This window comes from Myxocyprinus asiaticus, chromosome 3 (genome assembly GCF_019703515.2).
Source record: "Myxocyprinus asiaticus isolate MX2 ecotype Aquarium Trade chromosome 3, UBuf_Myxa_2, whole genome shotgun sequence".
Lineage (NCBI taxonomy): Eukaryota > Metazoa > Chordata > Actinopteri > Cypriniformes > Catostomidae > Myxocyprinus > Myxocyprinus asiaticus.
Genome location: NC_059346.1, coordinates 62,663,342 through 62,689,317, shown reverse-complemented (window position 1 = coordinate 62,689,317; position 25,976 = coordinate 62,663,342). Strand labels below are relative to the sequence as shown.

At 36.4% G+C, this 25,976-nt stretch overlaps 1 protein-coding gene across 2 annotated transcripts in view; it reads left to right on the top strand.

Annotated features, from left to right (window-relative positions):
- LOC127425941 (astrotactin-2-like) overlaps positions 1-25,976 on the top strand; it is an 829,264-nt gene that overhangs the window by 708,826 nt on the left and 94,462 nt on the right. The window lies entirely within an intron of this gene.

Sequence of the window (25,976 nt, the reverse complement as noted above, 5' to 3'; positions counted from 1 at the left end):
CAGACGAAATGTAGAAGTTTTACAGACCAGGTTTAGTCATCAAATCCACCACACCTATCCATCTAGCAGGGTGCTAATGATTGAAACCTAGACATTAAGACACCTCTTGGCTGGGATGTGCTGGTACAATGGGAGCAGATGGTGTGTCATCATTTATTATTATCGACAAGCCCCAACCAATGATATCCGAACAGACATCGAGTAAGGTAGGGGATCACAAATCTAGTGGAACAAATTTATGGTTACAGGATTGGTTGCAAGTTGACAAAACCAAACAAATCCAACCTAGTTTGATCGGTAGCTCACGGGGTTCTGTGATGTTATTGGACCTCCTTGGTCTGCTTACCAGATGATACATCCAGTCCGATTTTAGACAGCACTTCCGCAGTGATGTGCCCACTTGCAGCACTGCAGTCGGAGTCAACTTCATACATGTACGCTGAACAAAAGAACAGTCTGTCATCTTCTCATTTCTCATATGCTCACAATCTCATGTTTTCTGGACTTGATATTACCTCCACCTAATGCATTTTGCACCGCACTTTAAAAACATCATCATGAGAGGATTTTCTGAGATATGTTTAAAGGCATCATTGTGGGCTACGTTTGGAATATAAGGGGTGGGTAATATATATAATATAATAGAACTTTACAGGTTTATTACTTGTTAAAGCTCCATGAACGGCTTGTCCTTAGCAAGGATGGGCCTGAGTACCCAAACACTCTATATTCCATAGTATTCAGAAGTGACATCAATGATCAATCATGAAAACACAATAACTGCGCAACATGATCTCATGAGTATTCAGATATGGCCAGATTGCCCCCCCCCCCCCCCCCCCCCAATATTTGATATCCTAGTTGGTGTTCTACTGCAGTCCATTATGCACCACTGTCTAATTGTCCATTGTGACACTGCTCATCAATGTCATATGAGATAGCCAATCAAATCGATGAAGGCGGGATTCAACTGTCAGAAACTAAGCGGGAATCTCGTGGATTATTCCAGCAAGCAGTTCAGGTTAAGAGTGTTAGTGTAATGTAAGATGTAACTAACTAAACATGAAATATTTGCCCACTATTTTATGACTGAAATGTTATACCGACCAGCAGTAATTCCCAAGGGTGCAAACTATTCACCATTTGGCAAAATTCGCCATTTTGAATAGACAGTATATCATGTACAGTATGTGATTCATATGCCATTCATAAGTGTGAATGTGAAAACAGTAACAGAGTAGTTGTCAGTGTATCAAGCTTAAGACAAATAGCGAATGTGTGTATATTGTAAAGGAATTGAATGAACGTGGTAAACTGGCAGGCTTTTGAAGTAGTTTTTTTAGAAAATTAACTTGACATTGTCTAAGAAAATTATCTATAAAACACAAAGAAGAGTGTTATCACCCTCAGATTAGAACTAGAACATAGTAAGACCTGTGACTTGTGACTTCTATTGTGTTTTTAGGTTTTGGCAAGGACAGGGTCATATATTTTTAATGCAAAAATTAATTAATAATTAAAAAACAGGAAAAAAAAAAAAGAGAGAAAAAAAAAGATGACTGAAACAGGCAAATTGTTTGTTTTGTACATGTATCTTTCATAACCAAAAAAAATATATAAAATGTTGGGCCTTTATCGCATTTAAAGCCTATATTCAGAATAGTATTGCATTCAGAGCCTTTACTATTGTAAAGGACCAAAGAGGACCAATATATTTGTACCACAACACCCACGATCCCCCACCCCCAAAATGTTTTAGCCCCCCCGCCCCCCCCCCCCCCAGTGTTCAAGATATGGTTACGGACTTGTTTAACGCAGTTGACGCATTTACCTAATTTGACATTAGAACTGTTTTATTCTGTTCATTGTAGTTTCTGGTACCATATTTGTTTAGAAGGATTATATAACTTTAACCAAGACTAAACTTTAAAATGTTAAATAAAATAAAACTTTTTGAATAATTAATAAAAATGTCATCATTTAATTATTACTTATTAATTTCATTTTTATTTTGTTTGATTTGGGACACAAAAAGTTTTCAGAATATATATATATATATATATATATATATATAAAAAAAAAAGAACATAAATTGCACTGCAAAAGTACCATAAAACAATCATAAAAATAAGCCATTATGTTTGTGATCTATAATCCAGGTCTTCAGAAGCCAAATGATGTCAGGATCCCGACACTTTTTTCTATTTTTTTTTATTTGGTGTCGGGATCCTGTCACCTGTCTTGTTTGCGTTTTCTCTTATCGAGCACATGGCTTCTGTTTATGTCTTGTCACTCTCGTGTCTTGACCCCGCCTCCCTCATTATTAGTTCTTGTCCATCACCTGCCCTCCTTATTTGCTTCCCTGATTGTTTCCCTTTTATATTCCCTCTGTTTATTCTATTCTTTGCTGGTTTGTTTCTCATTCTCCATGTCCTTGGTTTATCCTGTCAGTCGGGTTTGCCCTGTTTTCTGGTTGTTCTGCTGGATTCGAGTTCAATGCACTCTGTTTTCCTTTATTTTGTTAGTCTGCCTAGTTTTGGTTACAGGTGTTTTTGTTTTTGTTTTGTTTTTTCAGCCCTGTTTGTCTGTTGGTCTTCAGTTTTTATCTGTGCCCAGTTTTGCATTGTTTTTGTACTTTTCCTTTATTAAAAAGTCATTTTGGGTTACATTGCTACCTGCATTTAAGTTCTGTTCATATCCATGACATATTATAGATCTGTATGAAGAACAGACTCAAATTTAAGTCTTTATTCAATGATCTTCTTCTCCATCAACCACAGTGGCTGTAAAAGTCAAATCCTGCACTCATTTAACCATTAAAAAAAGAAGCACTCTGACACAGATTTTATGTCAGTGATGTCAAATGTGCACTGGATGTCATGTGATCGGTTGCGACATGCCAAATCTCTGAGGATATTTGGGGCCCTATTTTTAGAGCGCTAGCGCTAAGCGCAGCGCTATGCTCTAAGTTATAAGCACAAAGTCAGTGGGCATGGCCATGAAGTTTTGGTATTTTTATGCAAGCATGTGCTTAGTCTAGGCACAAGTGGGTTTGGCGAAATTACGTGTGCAATGCGCTAATGGGCTGGGTCAAGTGCAATTTAATTCTGAGGTTCTTCTACAGTTATTCCACCATCTGCATCCTATTATATAGTCCATTCCCTGTCAAGTACCAGTGACATAAAGACAGCACATTCGTAAGAAGTTGATAGTGTAAATAGAATGTATGCAATGAATTAGAAGAATATAAATATTGATTTTATTCATTAAAGGTGCACTCAGACATTTTTTCCTCATTTAAAAAGTTTTACTCATAAATAAATGAATTTTAATTTTGAAACATATGTATAAAATAATGAGCACTCACATGAGATGAAGTCTAAGATGAAGAATTAAAAAAAATGAGTGAGTTCACCTTTTACTGCATCCTTGTTGAATGTCAGGTATTTTTCTCTGACAGTGACACGCTCCTTTTATACACATGGAAAATGTGGTTCTCATCAGGATTTGTGGGCTCTGTTAAATTATAGAGAATGTCAGTATTAATAATTTTCATCTACTGACACACATAGTATGATTGTACATGCACGCACTTCACATCTACTGGCCAATTTTGATTTTGAAAAATTAAAATAGTTTCTGAAACAAAAAATTAAATCAAATAAATTTCTAAATTCAAATGACATTTCAAACAAAATGATACTGTAATCAAAATAACAAAGTGGTCAAAAAATCATACCAAATCCTATCCAACTTCTTCCACCGGCCCCTTTTGCAGTGACTTAAAAATCACACTATGACAATAGGTGGAAAACACCAATACAGATTAGATCATTAATACAATTGAAAATATAAACGTAACAATAATAACAATTGAAAAACAAACCATGACCTATAGATAGTTTAAAACAAATCTAAGAAATGTATTATCAGGGACACAATTTGATGTTCCACTATATTTTAAGAGTTTGGACATGGATTGTAGTACTATCTGCTGGTTGAATATCCAAACTGCAAATGCAGGAACTGACTTTAGAATTTGCACTGCAAAGAGACAGCTTTTGAAACGTCTTAGCACAATGACCTATTTCTCAGGAAAATTGCGAATTCCACTTTACGCCACTTCATTACAATTAATTGAAATACACCCAAAGTTTGTGCCCATACACCCACAGATAGCACAAACACTCGCACCCACTGCCACTTGCGCCGGCACATAAATTGCGCTTAGAAACTCTCATGAAAATTGGATAAGAAGTTGTGCACAGTCTTAGCACGTAGCGCTGCACTTAGTTTTTAATGAGTTATGGCACCTTCACAGAGGTGATTAGGAGAATATTCCCAGCGGTTAACAACCTAAATTCTACTCTCTACCACACAGTAAGTTACAAAAAATGTACATGTAAAGGTTACATAAGTATACCTACTAATTATAACGCAGTCAGGCTGAATTGTCACTTTTGAACAACTTTTTCAACTTTAAAACATTTATTTTTTAATTTTATGATTGGTTTAGATGGCATAATGAACAGTTTGCTGTGGTCTAGGCTTGAGAAAGCAACTGTACAATTTGATTGTCAGTTTGGGGCAGCAACAGTGCTCAACACTGTTTGGAGAGGATTCAGGGGTGTACGCTTTCTTGCTTTAAATGACAGCAAGGAGGAGTGCAACTAATGGAACGTAATTGACCAAAACACAGGGGTCTCGATAGGTGTTAACTCATTAATAACTTGCCATCTTAAAATTGCAGTGCTCGTGGTGCGCGATGCTGTCATGTGATGTACATTGACCAAAATTTTTAAAAAAATAGCGCAGAAGTAACTTGCTCACACCCTTTAGCTACAATACTGCATTACATTAAACCATTATACTTTCCTTTCGAGTTACAAGTTTTAGTAATTATTACTGCAGTTTTTGGTGGATATTCTCATATTTTTTATTGCACTTCATTATTGTATTTCATTTTGTGTTACTGCCCACTAAATCTGACAAATTTGACTTAGTAATTTATTTATTCTCTCCAAAGTGGGTGGACATGCTTTTAATTAGCTGAACACGTATTATGATATCTCTGAAATTTCACAAGCAACCTATGTGTTCACCTAAGGCGATTGAATCACTGCCCATAAATATATTTTGCCTTAACTAATTAAGCTAAATAACATTTTTAGCTTTGTGCTGGCCAATGCTGGGAAGCCAGAATTTCTTGTTTGGCCATTTATAGACAACTTTATTACATGCTGTTTGCTTCACAATTTTGTACAAAGAAAATCAGATTCTCAGCAACAATGTCAAATAATGTTTCACCATGTGTTACCATTAGGTTAACATCCTGAGCTTGGCTGACACATATTCGCACAGCAGGGCAAGGAGTGTTTTATGTGTACAACACTGCAAGCCAATTATCATGGGTTCTAGTTAGCTCAGACAAGACCAGACTCTTTTTGCACTATTTCTGCAGGTTGACACTTTTTCTTTGAATTGCAACAATGATGGGATAAAAAAATAAAAAAATAAATATGATATGAATTTTTTTTTTTTTTATATGAGGTATTCAAATTAGCCTATTATGGTTTCTATCCCATCCTGCACATCTCTTTTCTGTTGTGTTTTCTTGCATTATTCTTTTATCCTCATGGTGCTATATAAAGTAAACTAAAACTAAACTAATCTCCAAAGCAAATACCTGACATCAGCATATGCAAAATGTGTGCAACAAAGTATGCCAGAATTCGAATATGAAAGAATTACAAATTTGTCCCAAAATAAGTTTTATTGTACGGAAACTGTAGTGTAGCCTTTGAATATACATTTAAATGACTCCCTCTTATATTGTTAGAAAATGTGGTTAAACCATGTCCGGTTGAATAGAAGTGTTTACCAATCATCTGACAGGTGAAAGGAACAGCTGCATGAATGGAATTTTAAACTAAGTGAAGATGTATAGTAAACATTTGTATTGGAAATTTGTTTGCCTTGTACGATAGCATGAAACACCCCTGTTCTCAAAGGAAAAGTGTTTTAATTTGAATGTTGCTTCATGGCAGATAGAAGGATTGTTTAGAACCTCTAGATGGCATCCCTTTGCTGAAACATACCTTCCTTTCCTTCGGCACCATACGGGATTCTTCGAACTTTAATGCTGGATGAACCAAGTGAAATGCCTTATGGATATTGCTATACATTAGCTCTGACCTTGTCAAATTTAACGGAGCTATCTTAATGCCAAGCCATAGTCTCTTTTTAAAATCACATTTTGGAAATGGAACCAACATAAACAGAAGTAAGTACATGTGACAGTTGCCCATTTCATTTCCAACAATATGATTTTGCTTGGAAATCCTTAATCTGATTCACTAGAGAAGAATAGGAACACAAGCCAAGACCTGCGCTGCATTTGGCACTCGCATTCTCCCCTCTCAGCTGATTTAACTTTTGATTTTTCCTATTTGAATTAGGCCCAGCCACTTTAAAAGTTTCCCAAAGCATTCATACATGGCCGGTAATTGTGAAACATGCATAATGTATACTGACGTAATGCACTTGTGTCATATTTGCGTTGTAATTGTAATACAATGTAATTGCTCGGAGGTTGCTGTTTCATAGCTCAGGAGACTTACTGGAGGAATCAGTTATGTTTCAGTTAAAGTATAGACTTCTTTAAAATCTCAAACATTCCTCTTTAAATTCCTTAAGAACAAATACAAATAGACACAAATGAATCAATTATTGATGCACAGTACACTGAAAACAAGGGAAAGTATCTCTGTTGAAAATACTAAACCAGTATATTTGAAATCAACTTAATACATTATGTTTGAGATGAGAACATAGTTATATTGTGTAAAGTCCGAGTGATAGTCAACACAGTCATCAAAAAGTGATATGATCACATTGCTATGGAATGTTCAAATGGATTCAGGCTTCTAACGGATGGTGTTCGATCAATGTGATTTTAATGCTTATTCATTTAACTTATTAAAACAATCTAATGAAACACAATTCTTTAGCATTTGGCCTCAACTTAAATTCATTGTGTACAATACATCTATGTGACTTGTTACTGTTTAATGTTATGTTATGTTGGGATTTAGAAGAGTTTCTGTCATGTTTAATTTTTGAAGGTTACCAATGTGGAGAAGAGTGGAGCTAACGGTAAGGTCGAGGTTGTGTACTTCACTACTGAAAAATCTGTGTATTGCTTTTTTCATGAAGCAAATACTGAGAGATCATCAGTATAATGACTGATTGGAGATCTGCAAAAACTCAGCAGTACCATACTTGTTATTCAGTACAAATAAATATTGTATGATATACTCAGTGTATGAGTATATAATTTGATGAGAAATGTTGGATTTCATGTTGAAATCGTTGACTTTTGAGATCTCAGATTTTGGCATTTTGTTAAATCTGAGCACAGTTTGAGATTGTTTTGAGATCCTCTTCAGAAACTTTAATGGAGACAATAGTGATATTACTGGAGTACCTTTCTCAGGAGAAACATATGAAATGTAAATCTCTAATTTGCTTTTTGTTCAATCTGTTTATAGTAGAAACAACTGAGATATTAAAGAGATCTAATTTGTGATTCATTTAAACAATTAGCCTTTGGCTTCAGTACCGCTTGACATTAAATCATTCTCTCTCATAAATGCTACAAATTTCAGTGGTTATCACTTCGATGTTGATGTGTATGTTTTTAGTTAGTATTTATTTATTTATTTATTTATTTTTGGTGGAAAGGCTACAATGGGTTTAAAGGCACTTTTGATTAAATTTTCTCCCAAAACACTATATAGCAACAAAAACTACCACAGCATTTTCCTAAACACCTGTTTGTTACTTGGATGGACAGCAAACATTTCCAGATCTATGAGGCCATCATCTAAATGTTCATTTTGAAGTAAATTGATCTAATGTACAGTTGCTAATGGCCCTGTCCCAAATGGCACCCTCCGACCTTGCGGTCTTCCTCTGAGTGCAGACTTCAGTGACATAAGCGAGTGCAGACCGATGGGGCGCTAGTCAGCAAGTCCATGAGGTTGCATGAGTAGTAAAAGTGTGCATTTGGGACAGACTTCAAGACTTCAATCAGATGATGCATTTTTTACATTATGTTTTTATAGAAATGCAGTTTTACAAATTGTTATTTTAAAAAGTCATGGCATTGATAGATGGGATAAAGAAACACTCTTTAAACTCACTATTGAAAATTTATTTTTATTAAATAATTTTAAGCAACTCCCTGACAATAAAGCATTAGATAATTTAATCAAGAACCTCTTAAAAACAAAGCGCACATATAACTACAGCAACAAAACCCCATCATTTTAAGTCTTTAGAAAACAAATAAACATGATTCAGACACATTGATGGTCAGTGGCGGATTTAGGCATGGGCGACAAACGGGTTTTGCCAAAGGCGCCATACAAGCTAGAACCGCTACTGTTGATGGTTACAGGCAGGTGCTTAGAACACAGTACAATGTACAGAAAAACATAAAATAGTTATAAAATACACACAGCCACACTTCTGCAGGTATAAATATCACTGTTAGACCGATTGTTGCTAAAGTATATCAATAAATATAAGCTATCTTACAAGCTGCGGCCATAAATGATTCTCTCTGTCTTGATATTTTAGAGACTCAAAATAATTATAAAATCCTCTTTGAAACAACAATAGCAAATGGTTACTTTTATGAACGTAAAACTTCCCCAAGAAAAAACTATTAAATAAACTGAATAGGACTAATTCCTTTTCCTATTATTTCTCTGGAAAATTAAACAAAGTTTTGAACCAGTTCTACAAATCAGACTTAAAAGTGATACTATTTACACATAGTAAGCAAGTGATCCACCATTGACAATCAGTAAAAAATAATTATGAAAATAAATTTTTAATCCGCAATTGACATCGCCTCGTCCGCCATGTTTTTTTCCTCTGGCAAGGAAACTCCATTCGGCTGTGATTTGGCAGAGAGGATCAGTAGCGGTGACTGTTGGGTAATAGTCCGCTGTGGAGCTTGCACTTATGCGGGCTCAGCCGAAAGGCGCATTGAGGGTGGAAAGGGGGTGCTCGCGAGCACTCTTCAGAACATTAAAATGTCAAATGGGACACCCTACAGTCGTGTAGACTTCACGGGAACGTGCAAATGAAGGCCACGAGACCGCAAGTCCACATCAAGTGTGCCATTTGGGACAGGGTAAATGTGAATTCCTGAGATTATCACATTTATTTTGAGATGTGATAATTTGGTATTTATTTGTCCTTTTTCATTTTGTTCAAGGTGATTAAATCAAAAGTTTTTCAATAAGTGAAAGGATATTATTTGGAGTAAAAAAAGCCCCCTTGTTGCTGGGGCTAAACACCCCTTATATACAGAAGTGATTGAAAATAACAATAAGTGGTTATTTTGAATAAGCATTGTCTTAATGTGTTACTCAAAAAAATAAAAAATAAAAATAAAAAAAAAAAATAAAAAACATTTTGCTGTCTCAAAAGTATTTGCATAATTTGACAGATTTTGCCTTATAACTATTGCCTCTATATCTAAACAATATTACTATAAATCAGAGGGGCCCAAGTGTGTAAAATGCCTCCTCGCCATCTTTTATTGTTATTATTATTACTATTATTTTTATTATTTTATGAATTTTAATCAAAACCTTCCAGTATTATTATTATTATTATTTTTTTAAAAAAAAAACAAGTCATCAATTGTTCCATCAATATTCAATTAATATTGCTTTGTGACCAGAAAAAAACACATTTTCCTTAAGGTGTGCTTTTAGCCCTGTTGTACCTATTATTGTATTTATTTATTTTTATTTTATTTTTTCATTTTGTGTTTCTGCCTACCAAATTTCACATCTGTGTAAACAGCTGCTAAAAAGGTTTTTGAAAGCATTCATACATGATGGACAATAAGCACGTTCAGCGTTTGTAAAACATGTATAATTCATACTGACATATGACGTATGCACTAGTCTTATATAGGCATTGCTTTGCATTGCATCGGGACTTCACAGTTGCAAGACCACGTGTTGTTCTAAATTCTTAATTTGGGTGAGCTATCATTTCTGCTTAACTGACAGCCTTGAAGAAGAAGTGTGCATCTTTCAAATTCGAAAAAAAAGTATCTCCCACTATTCATCACCACAGAAACAATGGAAGTCTGGAAGACGTAAGGCGAGGGAAGAGAGAATGTGAGTGTGTGTAAGAGTTATGAACAGGAGAGATAGAGCATGAAGTGAGAGAGAGAGAGAGAGAGAGAGAGACAGGGAACCGGCCACCACATGCCAATGATGTCATCTCACAGCTCTGCTGTCAGACGGTGCACAGTAGGACATTTGATACTTTATTCTCCATCTCCATTTCATCCTCTCATCACAGCAGGTGGCTTATCGGGAATCCGCCGCCATCCGACACCTTTTTCTCCCCCCATCCAGTCCTCCTCATCGAGGGTCAAGCCTTCACTCCGTCGCGGAGGGCTATCCTTTTGTTTACATAACATTTTCGCCATTGCCTTTGAGAGGAGCATGAACCCCGAGTGCCGATGCTTGTCGATAAGCCCGTTTTGAAGTTAGATTCAATTAAAAGGAGATAAAAGGGTGTCCTTGAGGATGAGCGCAGATAACGAATTGGAGAGCCTCAGCTGACTCGCTTTGTTTGCTTTATTAAGGATGACCTCATCGCTAAAAATGGCTCCCGCTTCCCCTGGCATCACGAACGGGGCCATCAGCAGATTGGAGTACAGGCAGTAAGCCAAGTCTGGCTCCTTTATTCACTACACACACACACACACACACACACACACACACACACACTCGCACATACACACTCCCAGAGAAGCATGTGGTAATAAAAAGGTGAGGCTAAACATGTATCAATGCTTTTTCACTGGATTTATTGATGCAAGTAAGAAGATATTCATGCAGATACTTAACTTATACAATGAACGCTTGAGCACTTGAGCAAGAATAATGATGTTTAAAACACATATACACATACAAATATCAACTGCAGACACACCCACGGATCCAATCATCTCAGTGCATGTAATGATGTTGAAATGAATTTTTTTATTTTATATTATTTAGCTATTTTGTCTATTATGTTGAATAGCAAGCAGAGGCAGGATCCGGAGCCCTGGGTTTACGTCACCTTTGGTCTGCTTCAATTGGATGTCATATGAAGCCACTGCGTTTAGAACTTTAGGTAAGGAAGACTGGTGCCACAATATTATGCCGGAAGATCATGTGATAGCCAATTAACTCATGTGGCGTATGATAAGTTCCAAAAAGTGCAAGGTTTATAAAGGGCATAGCCAATCAGACCAGTGTTATGCAGCATAACAACATGGAAATGAATATGTAATGTCCCAGAGTTTAGCTCAAAGCTTACAAGTTGGACCTCATAATGTGTCATGCATGATATTGTCTCCACTAGGCATTCTTTTGGAAATTAACCCCTTAAACTCTGCTACATATAATGCCCAAATTTGAACAAGTGGACTAGTTGCTAAATATTTGTCCAGTTTTGCAGAATGATTAATTATTTCAAAATTAATCGTGATTAATCGCAGATTTTGAAAGTGCTGAAATTTGACTCTTTATATGCTTCTTGTCCTGTCAAAATGCATTTATTTCCTTCATAGGAAAGATAACAAAATGTAACAATAAAGGTTTATTAACATTTTCCAAATAAAGCCTTCCATAGTATAAAGACAGAAATGCACCAAAATACACTGATGCAAATAACATGAAACATTTCACAAAGTCTAAGTGGGAGTTTGACTATTTGAAATAACCAGTCCCCAAAGGATGCGCATTCATTAAAAGATGCACATTACATCTTTTAAACCCTCATCCACAATATTAATCGACCGGCAGGCTGTGGCTATCCACTTTGGATATGGAATTCATATGATTCACATCAGGGCGTTAAGTGACACTTTAAACTGCACATGAAAAGCGCTGCAGACAGTTGCCGTGTCCGGAATGGCATACTACCCATACTAGTCTTACTGCTTCTGACATATCTATGTATACCAGAAATAGCAAGAATATTAGTATGCCATTCCGAAGTATTCAGAGCAGAAGGAAGTAAGTTTTCTTCCAGGATAAAATTGTAAGTGGCTTGATTCATGCGTTTTTTACGCAGCCTTGCTGAAGCACCCCCAGATCATCACCAATCCAATGAGCATGTCAAGATGCATGAAAGCTGTGATTAAAAATCAGGGTTATTCCACCAAATATTGTTTTCTTCCTAAGTTAAAACATTAGTATTGTGTTGTTTAAAAATGAATATGAATAAAACTTGTATTCTTTGCATTATTCGAGGTCTGAAAACACTGCATCTTTTTTGTTATTTTGACCAGTTGTCATTTTGTATGAAATCTTCAGGTTTTTTTTTTTTTTTTTGGCAATTTCAAGCATTGTATAGCCTTCATTCCTCAAAACAATGATTGACTGATGAGTTTCTAGAGAAAGATGTTTCTTTTTTGCTATTTTTGACCTAATATTGATCTTAAGAAATGCCAGTCTATTGCATACTGTGGCAAATCAAAAACAAACACAAAAACAATGTTAATCTTCATTTAAAGAGCCAGATAGCTTTCAACTGTGTTTGATATAATGGCAAGTGATTTTCTAGTACCAAATTAGTAATTTAGCATGATTACTCAAGGATAAGGTGTTGGAGTGATGGCTGCTGGACATGGGGCCTGTCTAGATTAAAAATTATTTTAATATTTAATACATTTTTTCAAATAGTAATGGTGCTGTATTTACATCAGTAATGTCCTGTCTATATTTTGTGATCAGTTGAATGCCACTTTGGTGAATTAAGGTACCAATATCCTTCCAAAACAGCAAAATCTGTACATTATTCTAAACTTTTGGCCGCCAGTGTATATACTTAACAGTACTGTGCAAAAGTTTTAAGCACTTGTGAAAAATGTTGCATAGAGAGGATTTCTTCAAAAATAGTTCCATAATTAGTTTTGATTGATCAATTAACATTGTACAAAGTGCAGTAAATATAAAAAAGCTAAATTAATATTTTGTATGACCACCCTTGTCATCAAAACAGCACCGATTCTCTTGGATAATTTGCCACAGATCTTCCATGTGTTTAGGCAGTCTCATTTGCTTTTGTTTCTTCCTGTAATCCCAGACTGACTTGATGTACCATGCCATCTGCTGCAGAGCTCCCTCTATTCTATTCTATTCTATTCGCAAAAGAAATGTTTGGAAATCTAAAATCTATATTTTCTATTAGCACACTAAAGCAGAAGATAAAAATAACCATGTAAAGACAAATGTTTTTTGTGAAAAAATGTTTGTGACTTTTGCACAGTACTGTATAAATATATATAAGGCTGTCAACTGATACAATTAGTTTACAAAGAGTAGTGGGCACTCGCGCAAAGTAAGCAATGACATACATCCGAATCCATGAGACGGAGGGAAGTTAGTGAGGGAAGGGCATAAAAATTTGAAGTGGAACATAACCTGTGTGGTTTGTTCACTGTCTGTTTGAGCTGCGCATTCCCTAAACAGTGAGTTTCACTCACAATGTTTGAATTGCTTATATTAAATGTATGTTCCTTATTACGGTCTGGGGACATGATTAATTGCATTCACGTTATTTTTTATATCATTAATCACAATGAATTAACACGTTAAATCGACAGCCATCATGTGTGTATTCCCTGTACACACATGACTGTGTGGCAACACACAGCTCCAATGCCATCATTAAGTTTGCTGATGATACGACGGTGGTAGGTCTGATCACTGACAATGATGAAACGGCCTACAGAGAGGAGGTGCACACTCTGACACGCTGGTGTCAGGAGCACAACATTTCCATCAACGTCAGTAAGACCAAGGAGCTTGTGGTGGACTTCAGGAGAAAAGACAGAGAATACAGCCCCATCACCATCAATGGCACACCAGAGGAGTGAGTCAGCAGCTTCACGTTCTTCAGTGTCCACATCACAGAGGAACTCACATGGTCCGTCCACACTGAGGCCACTGAGAAGAAGGCTCACCAGCACCTCTTCTTCCTGAGACGGCTGAGGAAGGTTGGAATGAACCACCACATCCTCACACGGTTCTACACCAGCACTGTAGAGAGCATCCTGACTGGCTGCATCACTGCCTGGTACGACAACAGCACTGCCCTCAAACGCAAAGCCCTGCAAAGGGTGGTGCGAACTGCCAGACACATCATCGGAGGTGAGCTTCCCTCTTTCCAGGACATATATACCTGGTGGTGTGTTGGAAAAAAGCTCGGAGGATCAGAGACTCCAGCCACCCGAGCCATGGGCTGTTCTCAATGCTACCATCAGGCAGGCGGTATTGCAGCATCAGGACCCGCACCAGCCGACTTCATGAGAGCTTCTTCCCCCAAGAAATCAGACTTTTGAACTCTTGATCTCTCACGATCAATATACATCAGCACTGCACTTTATTAATCTTATTATCTCACACTGGACTGTCATAAATTATATTCTCTCTTAACAACACACTGGCAACTGACTATCAACCGACAACCTGAATGTGAATACAGCACAATACAAACTTCTGTATATTTTATATGTACTATATATACTATTTTTATTGTATACTGTGTATTCTATATTGTGTGTATTGTATACTTTACATTGTATATTATTATTTGTATATTGTGTGTAATTATGTGTATATTAGATACAGTGCTTCCGGAAAGTATTCACAGCGCTTCACTTTTTCCACATTTTGTTATGTTACAGCCTTATTCCAAAATGGATTAAATTCATTATTTTCCTCAAAATTCTACAAACAATACCCCATAATGACAACATGAAAGAAGTTTGTTTGAAATCTTTGCAAATTGATTAAAAATAAAAAAAATAAAAAAATCACATGTACATAAGTATTCACAGTCTTTGCCATGACACTCAGGTGCATCCTGTTTCCACTGATCATCCTTGAGATGTTTCTACAACTTGATTGGAGTCCACCTGTGGTAAATTCAGTTGATTGGACATGATTTGGAAAGGCACACACCTGTCTATATAAGGTCCCACAGTTAACAGTGCATGTCAGAGCACAAACCAAGCCATGAAGTCCAAGGAATTGTCTGTAGATCTCCGAGACAGGATTGTATCGAGGCACTGGGGAAGGGTACAGAAAATTTTTTGCAGCATTGAAGGTCCCAATGAGCACAATGACCTCCATCATCCGTAAATGGAAGAAGTTTTGAACCACCAGGACTCTTCCTAGAGCTGGCCGCCTGGCCAAACTGAGCGATCGGGGGAGAAGGGCCTTAGTCAGAGAGGTGACCAAGAACCCAATGGTCACTCTGACAGACCTCCAGCATTTCTCTGTGGAGAGAGGAGAACCTTCCAGAAGAACAACCATCTCTGCAGCACTCCACCAATCGGGCCTGTATGGTAGAGTGGCCAGACGGAAGCCATTCCTCAGTAAAAGGCACATGACAGCCCACCTGGAGTTTGCCAAAAGGCACCTGAAGGACTCTCAGACCATGAGAAACAAAGTTTGAACTCTTTGGCCTGAATGGCAAGCGTCATGTCTGGAAGAAACCAGGCACCGCTCATCACCTGGCCAATACCATCCCTACAGTGAAGCATGGTGGTGGCAGCATCATGTGGTGGGGATGTTTTTCAGTGGCAGGAACTGGGAGACTAGTCAGGATTGAGGGAAAGATGAATGCAGCAATGTACAGAGACATCCTTGATGAAAACCTGAAAAACGAAGGTTCATCTTCCAACAGGACAACGACCCTAAGCACACAGCCAAGATAACAAAGGAGTGGCTCCGGGACAACTCTGTGAATGTCCTTGAGTGGCCCAGCCAGGGCCCAGACTTGAACCTATTAAATATCTCTGGAGAGATCTGAAAATGGCTGTGCACCAATGCTCCCCATCCAACCTGATGGAGCTTGAGAGGTCCTGCAAAGAAGAATGGGAGAAACTACCCAAAAATAGGTATGCCAAGCTTGTAGCATCATACTCAAGACTTGAGGCTGTAATTGGTGCCAAAGATGCTTCAACAAAGTATTGAGCAAAGGCTGTGAATACTTATGTACATGTGATTTTTTTCGGTTTTTCTTTTTCATAAATTTGCAAAGATTTCAAACAAACTTCTTTCACATTGTCATTATGGGGTATTGTTTGTAGAATTTTGAGGAAAATAATGAATTTAATCCATTTTGGAATAAGGCTGTAACATAACAAAATGTGGAAAAAGTGAAGCACTGTGAATACTTTCCGGATGCACTGTATAATCCTGTTTTAATGTGAATGGCATCTTTGCTAATTATTATTCAATTTGTTTCCCTGTCTTAACCTCACGATACATATCCAGAGCCTGCCAGATCCAGCTCTGGTCCTGCCTGATGTCCGACTCCCACTACTACGTGTTGCTGAGTAGTATATATATTACACTGGCGGCCAACATTTTGGAATAATGTACATATTTTGCTGTTTCGGAAGGAAATTGGTACTTTAATTCACCAAAGTGGCATTCAACTGATCACAAAGTATAGTCAGGACATTACTGATGTAAAAACAGCACCTTCACTATTTGAAAAAAAAAAATATTTTGTATCAAATCTAGACAGGCCCCATTTCCAGCAGCCATCACTCCAACACCTTATCCTTGAGTAATCATGCTATATTACTAATTTGGCACTAGAAAATCACTTGCCATTTTAGCAAACACAGTTGAAAGCTATTTGGTTTGTTAAATGAAGCTTAACATTGTCTTTGTGTTTGTTTTTGAGTTACCACAGTATGCAATAGACTGGCATGTCTTAAGGTCAAAATTAGGTCAAAAATGGCAAAAAGATTTCATACAATGGTGTGCACTACAGTCTTCAAAGACAAAGAACAACTGGCTCTAACAAGGACAGAAAGAGATGTGGAAGGCCAGATGTACAACTAAACAAGAGAATAAGTACATCAGAGTCTCTAGTTTGAGAAATAGACGCCTCACATGTCCTCAGCTGACAGCTTCATTGAATTCTACCCGCTCAACACCAGTTTCATGTACAACAGTAAAGAGAAGGCTCAGGGGTGCAGGCCTTATGGGAGGAATTGCAAAGGAAAAGACACTTTTGAAACAGAAAAACAAAAAGAAAAGGTTAGAGTGGGCAAAGAAACACAGACACTGGACAACAGATAATTGGAAAAGAGTGTTATGGATCTTAACCCCATTGAGCTTTTGTGGGATCAGCTAAACTGTAAGGTGTGTGATAAGTGCCCGACAAGACAGCCACATCTATGGCAAGTGCTACAGGAAGCGTGGGGTGAAATGTCACCTGAGTATCTGGACAAACTGACAGCTAGAATGCCAAGGATCTGCAAAGCTGTCATTGCTGCACATGGAGGATTTTTTTGATGAGAACTCTTTGTAGTTTAAGAAGTTCTGAAATGTTTTTTTCAAATTGTATTAATTTTTCACATTATTGATGTCCTGACTGTACATTGTGATCAGTTGAATGCCACTTTGGTGAATAAAAGTACCAATTTCTTTCCATAAGAGCAAAATCTGTACATTATTCCAAACTTTTGGCCACCAGTGTGTGTGTGTGTGTGTGTATATATATATATATATATATATATATATATATATATATATCAGTATATACACACAGGTTCGGGGAGTAACAGAATACATGTAATGGGATCACATATTTAAAATGCAAAATATAAGTAACTGTATTCCACTGCAGTTACAGTTTAAATAATTGGTAATTAGAATACAGTTACATTCAAAAAGTATTTTGATTACTGAAGAGATTACTTTGCATTTTATTGTCATTTGTTTCATTTAATATTTAGTCCTTTCAGATGGAAAACATACATATAAATGATCCAAAGTGCATTTGAACAGCAGTGGAACACTTTCTTATGATGTGTTACATTCATACGAGCAGACAGAGAAGTAAGTTTGAAGTAAGTTTAGAGCAGAAGAAATAGAAATAAACCTTGTGTATATTGTCAGTTTTACGCTAAGCTAAAATACTATTTCTAGCCATTTTACATGCACCAGGCACAATCATATTTTTTTATCAAGAAAATTCACATTGGATAATAATTTCTTTTTTTCTAGTAAGACCTTTGATATTAGGGCAAAAATCTTATTCTTGATGATAATTTTTGTATTGTTTTCCTGTAAATATCTGAAAATCCTTAAAACAAGATCAATTAGATTTATCTTGTTTTAGAAACAACACTGCATAAGATATTTAGGTTTTTCAGAGAATGTATTTTTAACATGTGTATTTTGTCTTACTGTACTGGCAGATTTTTTATAGTCAAAACAAGTGAAAAAAATCTACCAGTGCTGAAGAAGTAATCCAAAGTATTTAGAATACGTTACTGACTTTGAGTAATCTAACGGAATACGTTACAAATGACATTTTACAGCATGTATTCTGTAATCTGTAATGGAATACATTTCAAAAGTAACCCTCCCAACCCCTGTGTATATATATATATATATATATATATATATATATATATATATATATAACATTTTGTATACTGTATGTTTACAATCATATAATGAGCATATTACTATTATTATTGTTAATTTTGTCCTGTCTTCGAAAGCCTGTAGTTCAAGCTCTGTTTGCTCTGTCCCTGAGAAAAAAAAAGTTTGTTTATTCTATTCTATTGCTGATCAGACTGAACAGAATCTGTTTCATGTATTTTGTTTTGGTTGAGAGTCTTTGCTTTGCAAGGTTTTACTCTCTTCTTCTATTTTCAGGGTTGAACTAGGCCTCAGATTAAATTTATTTTCAAGGTTTTATCTCTTACCACTCTGGAGACAGTTTAATCAATGCTTGAACATTAAGCACACTGGCTCAAGTCTCTTGGTTCGGGCCATTATACGGACTGTGTCTCCACTAATAAATTGAATAGACACAGTAATGTAAGATTAGCAAATGCCCTTTTAAAATGGAGAGCCAAGATCATTATCTCTCTCTCTCTCTCTCTCTCTCTCTCTCTCTCTCTCTCTATCTCTATCACAGTTTGTCTGACTTAAAAAGGGCATCATGTACTTTTTGACTTTGCCCTCAGCTGCCCTGCTAATTAGGTGTCTGACAGAGACTCAGACTCCTACTGAGGATTTTCCTTTATTGCCTTCATTTATTTATTTCTTTTTTTTCATAAACTTTTTCATTTTGTTACTTCATAAACCTTTTCAGAAATGTAGAGATACAGTCCATGTTACTGATGCAAATAAAATAAAATAAACACTTTACTAGAAGCCTCTATATACAGTATAATGCATAATAAATATATTCATAATGCCCTTAACCATACATTGTAAGGCATTACATATTTTTATAGATAACTTTTACTTCTACTCTTACCAGTGGTTGCTTCTTTAAACCTTAAATGCATGTATTTCACCAAACATAATTACATACCTTGGGTCTTTAGTGACCTGGCATGTAAATGTACTGTTTCACAAATGGATCTACAAATTGCCTAGATACTTTTCAAGAATAAAGCATTTTCAAGACAATTACAAAAGAATATAATATATACTGACAATTAACCAAAGAAATTTACACCATATAGTAGTAATTTGTATGACTACAGAAATAGTTTGTCTTTTAATAAACAAAGAAATAGATCTTTGATTATAAACAAAAAATAGATATGAAATAATCATAAAAAATTATTTATGTGCAAATATACTGTATATTGTTAGATTACCTTGTTTATCCATATATATATATATATATATATATATATATATATATATATATATATATATATATATACACACAGTTGAAGTCATACACTTAGGTTGAAGTCATTAAAACACATTTTTTTAACCATGCCACAGATTTAATATTAGCAAACTATAGTTTTGGCAAGTCATTTAGGACATCTACTTTGTGGATGACACGAGTAATTTTTCCAACAATTGTTTACAGACAGATTGTTTCACATTTAATTGACTATATCACAATTCCAGTGGGTCAGAAGTGTACATACACTAAGTTAACTGTGCCTTTAAGCAGCTTGGAAAATTCCAGAAAATGATGTCAAACCTTTAGACAATTAGCCAGTTAGCTTCTGATAGGAGGTGTACTGAACTGGAGGTGTACCTGTGGATGTATTTTAAGGCCTGCCTTCAAACTCAGTGCCTCTTTGCTTGACATAATGGGAAAATCAAAAGAAATCAGCCAAGACCTCAGAAAAACAATTGTGGACCTCCACAAGTCTGGTTCATCCTTGGGAGCAATTTCCAAATGCCTGAAGGTACCACGTACATCTGTACAAACAATAGTATGCAAGTATAAACACCATGGGACCAGGCAGCCATCATACCGTTCAGGAAGGAGATGCAATCTGTCACCTGGAGATGAACGTAGTTTGGTGCGAAAAGTGCAAATCAGTCCCAGAACAACAGCAAAAGACCTTGTGAAGATGCTGGAGGAAACAGGTAGACAAGATATATCCACAGTAAAACAATTCCTATATCGACATAACCAGAAAGGCTACTCAGCAAGGAAGAAGCCACTGCTCCAAAACTGCCATACAAAAGCCAGACTACAGTTTGAAAGTGCACATGGGGACAAAGATATTACTTTTTGGAGAAATGTCCTCTGGTCTGATGAAACAGAAATTGAACGGTTTGGCCATAATGACCATTGTTATGTTTGGAGGAAAAAGGGTGAGGCTTGCAAGCCAAAGAACACCATCTCAACCGTGAAGCATGGGGGTGGCAGCATCATGTTGTGAGGGTGCTTTGCTGCAGGAGGGACTGGTGCACTTCACAAAATAGATGGCATCATGAGGAAGGAAAATTATGTGGACATATTGAAGCAACATCTCAATACATCAGCCAGGAAGTCGAAGCTCAGTCGCAAATGGTCTTCCAAATGGACAATGACCCCAGGCATACCTCCAAAGTTGTGGCAAAATGGCAAAAAAGGACAAAGACAAGGTATTAAAGTGGCCATCACAAAGCCCTGACCTCAGTCCGATAGAAAATTTGTGGGCAGAACTGAAAAAGTGTGTGCGAGAAAGGAGGCGTACAAACCTGACCCAGTTACACCAGTTCTGTCTGGAGGAATGGGCCAAAATTCCAGCAACTTATTGTGAGAAGCTTGTGGAAGGCTACCTAACACTTTTGATCCAAGTTAAACAATTTAAAGGCAATGCTACCAAATACCAACAAAGTGTATGTAAACATCTGACCCACTGGGAATGTGATGAAAGAAATAAAAGCTGAAATAAATCATTCTCTCTATTATTATTCTGACATTTCACATTCACTTAAAATAAAGTAGTGATCCTAACTGACCAAAGACAGGGAATGTTTTCTACGATTAAATGTCAGGAGTGGTAAAAAACTGGGTTTAAATGTATTTGAGGTGTATGTAAACTTCTGACTTCAACTGTATGTATGTATGTATATATATATATATATATATATATATATATATATATATATATATATATATATATATATATATGTGTGTGTGTGTGTGTGTATGTGTGTGTGTGTGTGTGTGTGTTATTATTATTATTATTTGCTACATTATCCAAAAGAAAAAGGTTGATGAATATTGAAGAGGTGGGGGCATATGCGCAAAAAAATAGATAAAGGTTGTGGAATGAGGTCCCTGATCACTAAAGACCTGAGCTATGACCAAAAGGAGTTATTCAGGTTGAGCTGTTAGAGTGGAGGCAGTATAACAGAGAGTACAGCTGACAACTTTGACAACTTATTAAAAATTATTATCATTATTTATTTATTTATTTTGGCTATAAAGGTAGTGTGTGGTTCAGATGGTTCCTGGGAGAGCATTGTGGCCCCCTGTAGAGGTTGTGGCATGATGTCCCATTGATTGTGCTCTTTGGCATGCTCTTAAAGCAAGAATCACTATTATTATTGCCCATACTAAAGGTTAGGTGTTTGTTCTAAACCCCTGACTCTAAATAGTTATGGAATTGTACACCTAGAAATGATAATTATCTCATTATTTACTCACCCTAATTCTGTCTCAAACTCGGATGACTTTCTTTCTTCTGCGGAACACAAACAAAGATATTTTCACAGATGTATAGAGGACTTAAAGGCAGCATAAAGCGATCCGATCAGTTTTGGGTGAGAAACAGACCAAAATATAACCTCTTTTTAAGTATAAATCTTGACTTCTGCAATCTCTTTCTCGCATCATGATTTTTTATTACACTTCCTTGCACTTGATGCAGAGCACATGTACAGCGCTTTGCACATGTGTCAAGCAAAAAATTATCATTTTTGGGTGAACTATTCCTACTGATTTTGGCAAGTAACTCATACCAGGCCATTTAAGCAACAGACATGAATTATACTTCAAATCGTGCAGCTTTGTTATCAGAGGTGTGCTATTACTTTTATAAGTCAACAAACGTACAATTTTATCCTGTCGAATGATAAAATGGGTGGAAAAAAATCCAAGACCTGGGCAATATCTAAAGACCAGAATATAATAAAGATTTAGGGGTGGGCTATTTTGAATTGGGCCAGTTAACAACCACCTACAAACCACCCAGAATACCCTAGCAACTACAGAGTAACATGCTATAAAAAAAAAAAAAAAAAAAAAAAAAAAACACTCAACAACAACCTAGCAACAGCACATCAACACTCAAGCAACCACCCACAACAACTATTTGCCAGTGATGTAAGAAAAATAAACTTCTTTTCCCTTTGAATACATTTTTATTTTATTTTTTTTAACTTACCCCATTGGCAAATAGATTTTTCATGTTACAATCATCAACATAACACATTTGTGTTAGAGTTATCTGAAAACAAGACAAAATATCTTATATCATATTACTATTCAAGTAAATGTATCTTGTTTTAAAAATGTTTCAACATTTTACTGGACAACAAGACAAAAATACTCAGTAAGAACATTATTGTTTGCAGTGTATTTAATTGCACATAGCATTCTTTGAGATTAATTTAGGAAAAACAGTTATATAGGGAAGGTGCTTTTAACATAATAAGTGCTTATAACTTTTGACTAATAGATGGTGATTGCCAGTGACACATGCAAAGTTTCATGTCAGTATGTTAAAGCTTTACTAAGAAACCTCGTCAGATACATTTTGGCATATTGACTTCAAAATGGTTTGATCTCTAAAAAAGCTTTTAAAAACTTGAGCCCACTATGGTCTGAAGATGATCTGACCCAAATTTGGAGAAGATCCGATGAACCCTATAGAAACAAAATAAAAATAAAAATAGGCTTTCAATGAAATTAAAAAATGTTGGACACAAAGTATGGTCGGCCATGGCAAAACTGGTATTTGTTGTAATCACCATGATCCAAGGAATCCATAGATCAGTCTCATGACAAAAGGCCAAATTAATTAAAAGTTATACTGAATTTTAAACATTTAGTTTAATTAATTTTTTTACCACTAGGTGGCACTGGCCTCAAACTCCTCAGGTACCTTCAGGGCGAGGTGCCGATAACACAAATCAAGTTTTGTAACAATGCGCCAATGCATTTGTCAAATATGCCACTTTCAAACAAAATTCAAAATGTAAGACACTCAATATGGTCGACATGGGAACATTAATTTTGTTTCAATGCCTTACAGTTCAGTTATTAGCATAAACATAAGTGGAACTCTGAACTGTTGGTGGTGCTAGAAGGTTAGATATAGAGATCCCAAATTTGCAAGGGAAAAAATTCAGACTGTCTTTTATCAGTTTGCAAAAGTTCATAACTTTCCTACAAACGGTTCTATGGGCTGTATACTTCATTTGCAGAAGAAGTAAACTAACATATACAATATATGCCTACTCACCTTCGGTAAGATTATTTTGTTCAAATTAAAATTGTATTATAATGGCATTGTAAAGCTGTTGTTTCGAATGTGCTGTTGATTCTTTATTCTTCTTGTCTGTGCTAATGAACGCAGTTGGACTTTTCTGAACTTGTTTTGGTCTCAAGTGAGTGTAAAACCAGCAAATATCTGTGTACATCAAAGAGACAGAGTGCTTTTTGTCAGGAACTGAGAGAAAGGCTTGGACTGTTGTGGCATCATTGAGAGCAAACGACCTGTACTTTGCACTCTCCAGCTATTGTTTTGGACAGAAACAGATGAGCGACTTAAGTGTACTCACAAGTGTTTTAACTGGAATTGGATTTGCACTGATGGGAAACATGAAATTCAGCCTGTTCAGCAGAGTTATGGAACCCTCTCTGGGCTCTAAAGTGCATGACTATGAGGCAGTTGAGTTTTTACTTCTATTAGATTGGAGTCATACATGGCATTGCAGAGAAATTAGCCATTATGGTGGCAGAGAGAACACTGCAACTCTTTTACGTTAAGTAGGAGGAAGATTTACGAGTTATGGCAACATAGCCACCAACTGAGTCCAGATGCCTTTAATGACTTAAATAGCTCCCATCACAGGTCGGAGCATATAAATGAGATAAATACAGGCAAATAGTTCTAGCCTCTCTCCTTCAGTTCAGCTTCATGATTTGTTTCCTCCCTGCTTACTCTAGCAAGAGGTCATCTAACATCTGCCACAAGGTTTTAATCGCTGTGTTAACTCCACATCACGCAGTGTTTCTCCAGTTATAGAATTTCTCCACTAATCTCAACCGGCTGTTCACGATTTCTGTTCATATAGACAGACCCATCTGAAAGGTACCAGACGCTTAACAGAACCCTGTGAAGATAGCAGGTATTACCGTGTAAACTCTGATGCCACAGAGGGACCTCCCACACTGTAATGGGGAGCTTCATAAATTTCTGTTCTCAGCTTTTGAATGTTGGTAATGCAATTTGAATTTATAGAAGATTGAGGCTTGAAGTTTCTTGTTTTAGACATTAGAAAATGCAGTGTTGATTTAACCCTTAAATGCATACCTCTGGTCTTTGGTGACCCAGGAACTCATTCCACCCGCCTCTACCTCATCCTTTTTTTTTTTTTTGGAGAAATGTCCCTGCCTGTTTAGTATTTCTCAAACTTCCTCTTATAAATTATGTAACAATAATATAAATAAAACAAATAAAAAAATTGCAAAAAAATTAATAAATAATAAACTTCCTAATTGCTTAATTAACAAAAGTGTTGGGTTATGTAAAAGTATATTGCTATTATGTATAATAGTCTTATGTGTAATATTATTGTACTATAATATATTGGGCTTCCAAAAATAATAATTGTTTTATTATTTGATATCTATAATCTCTAAGCTTAATATTACACCTAACCAGATGCAACACAATAAGATTCCAGAAATTTCTAGCCCATTCTAGCACTTTTTCTGTCCACACAGGATGCGGCACAGCAACGCGATACTCATATTCTAAAATGATAATAAATGAAAATAAAATCAGAGCAGTCAGGCAGAACAGTCTGTTTATTGAACGTAAATAATTTTCTCTCTGAAGTTGCCTATGGGCATATGCTTTCTACGGCAAGCCCTGAGGAGATAAATCACACAGATACACAGGGCAAAGTTACTCTATGAATCACATCCTAATTCAGTCTATTAACAGAGAAAGGGCAGGAATTACAGGAAACAGAGTTGCAGCAGGCTCTGGGAATTATCAGGCTTTTTGGTGAACTGTTTCTTATGGACAGAAGTGATCAATGGTAAAATTCAGTTGTGTGTCAGGAATAGCATGAAATTTTCAGCTCTGATAATCCGTCCAGGTTTGATATGCAATCTGGTTGAAGTGGTTCATTGCAAAGAAACTTTAGCAAAGCCGACATCACTAGTTCTTGAATCATATTACTCCTGGTTCTTGCCTTTAATGGATTTGTCTGGATTACACTCAAGCAAGAGAAGGAAGAGGAATACATCTGCTCCCACTGCAACTTCCCCTCCGGGTGAGCTTCAGCGGACTCGGTGTCCTCAGGGGAAGTTGCAATGGAAGCAGAGGTGTGCTTTCTCCAAAAAAAGGA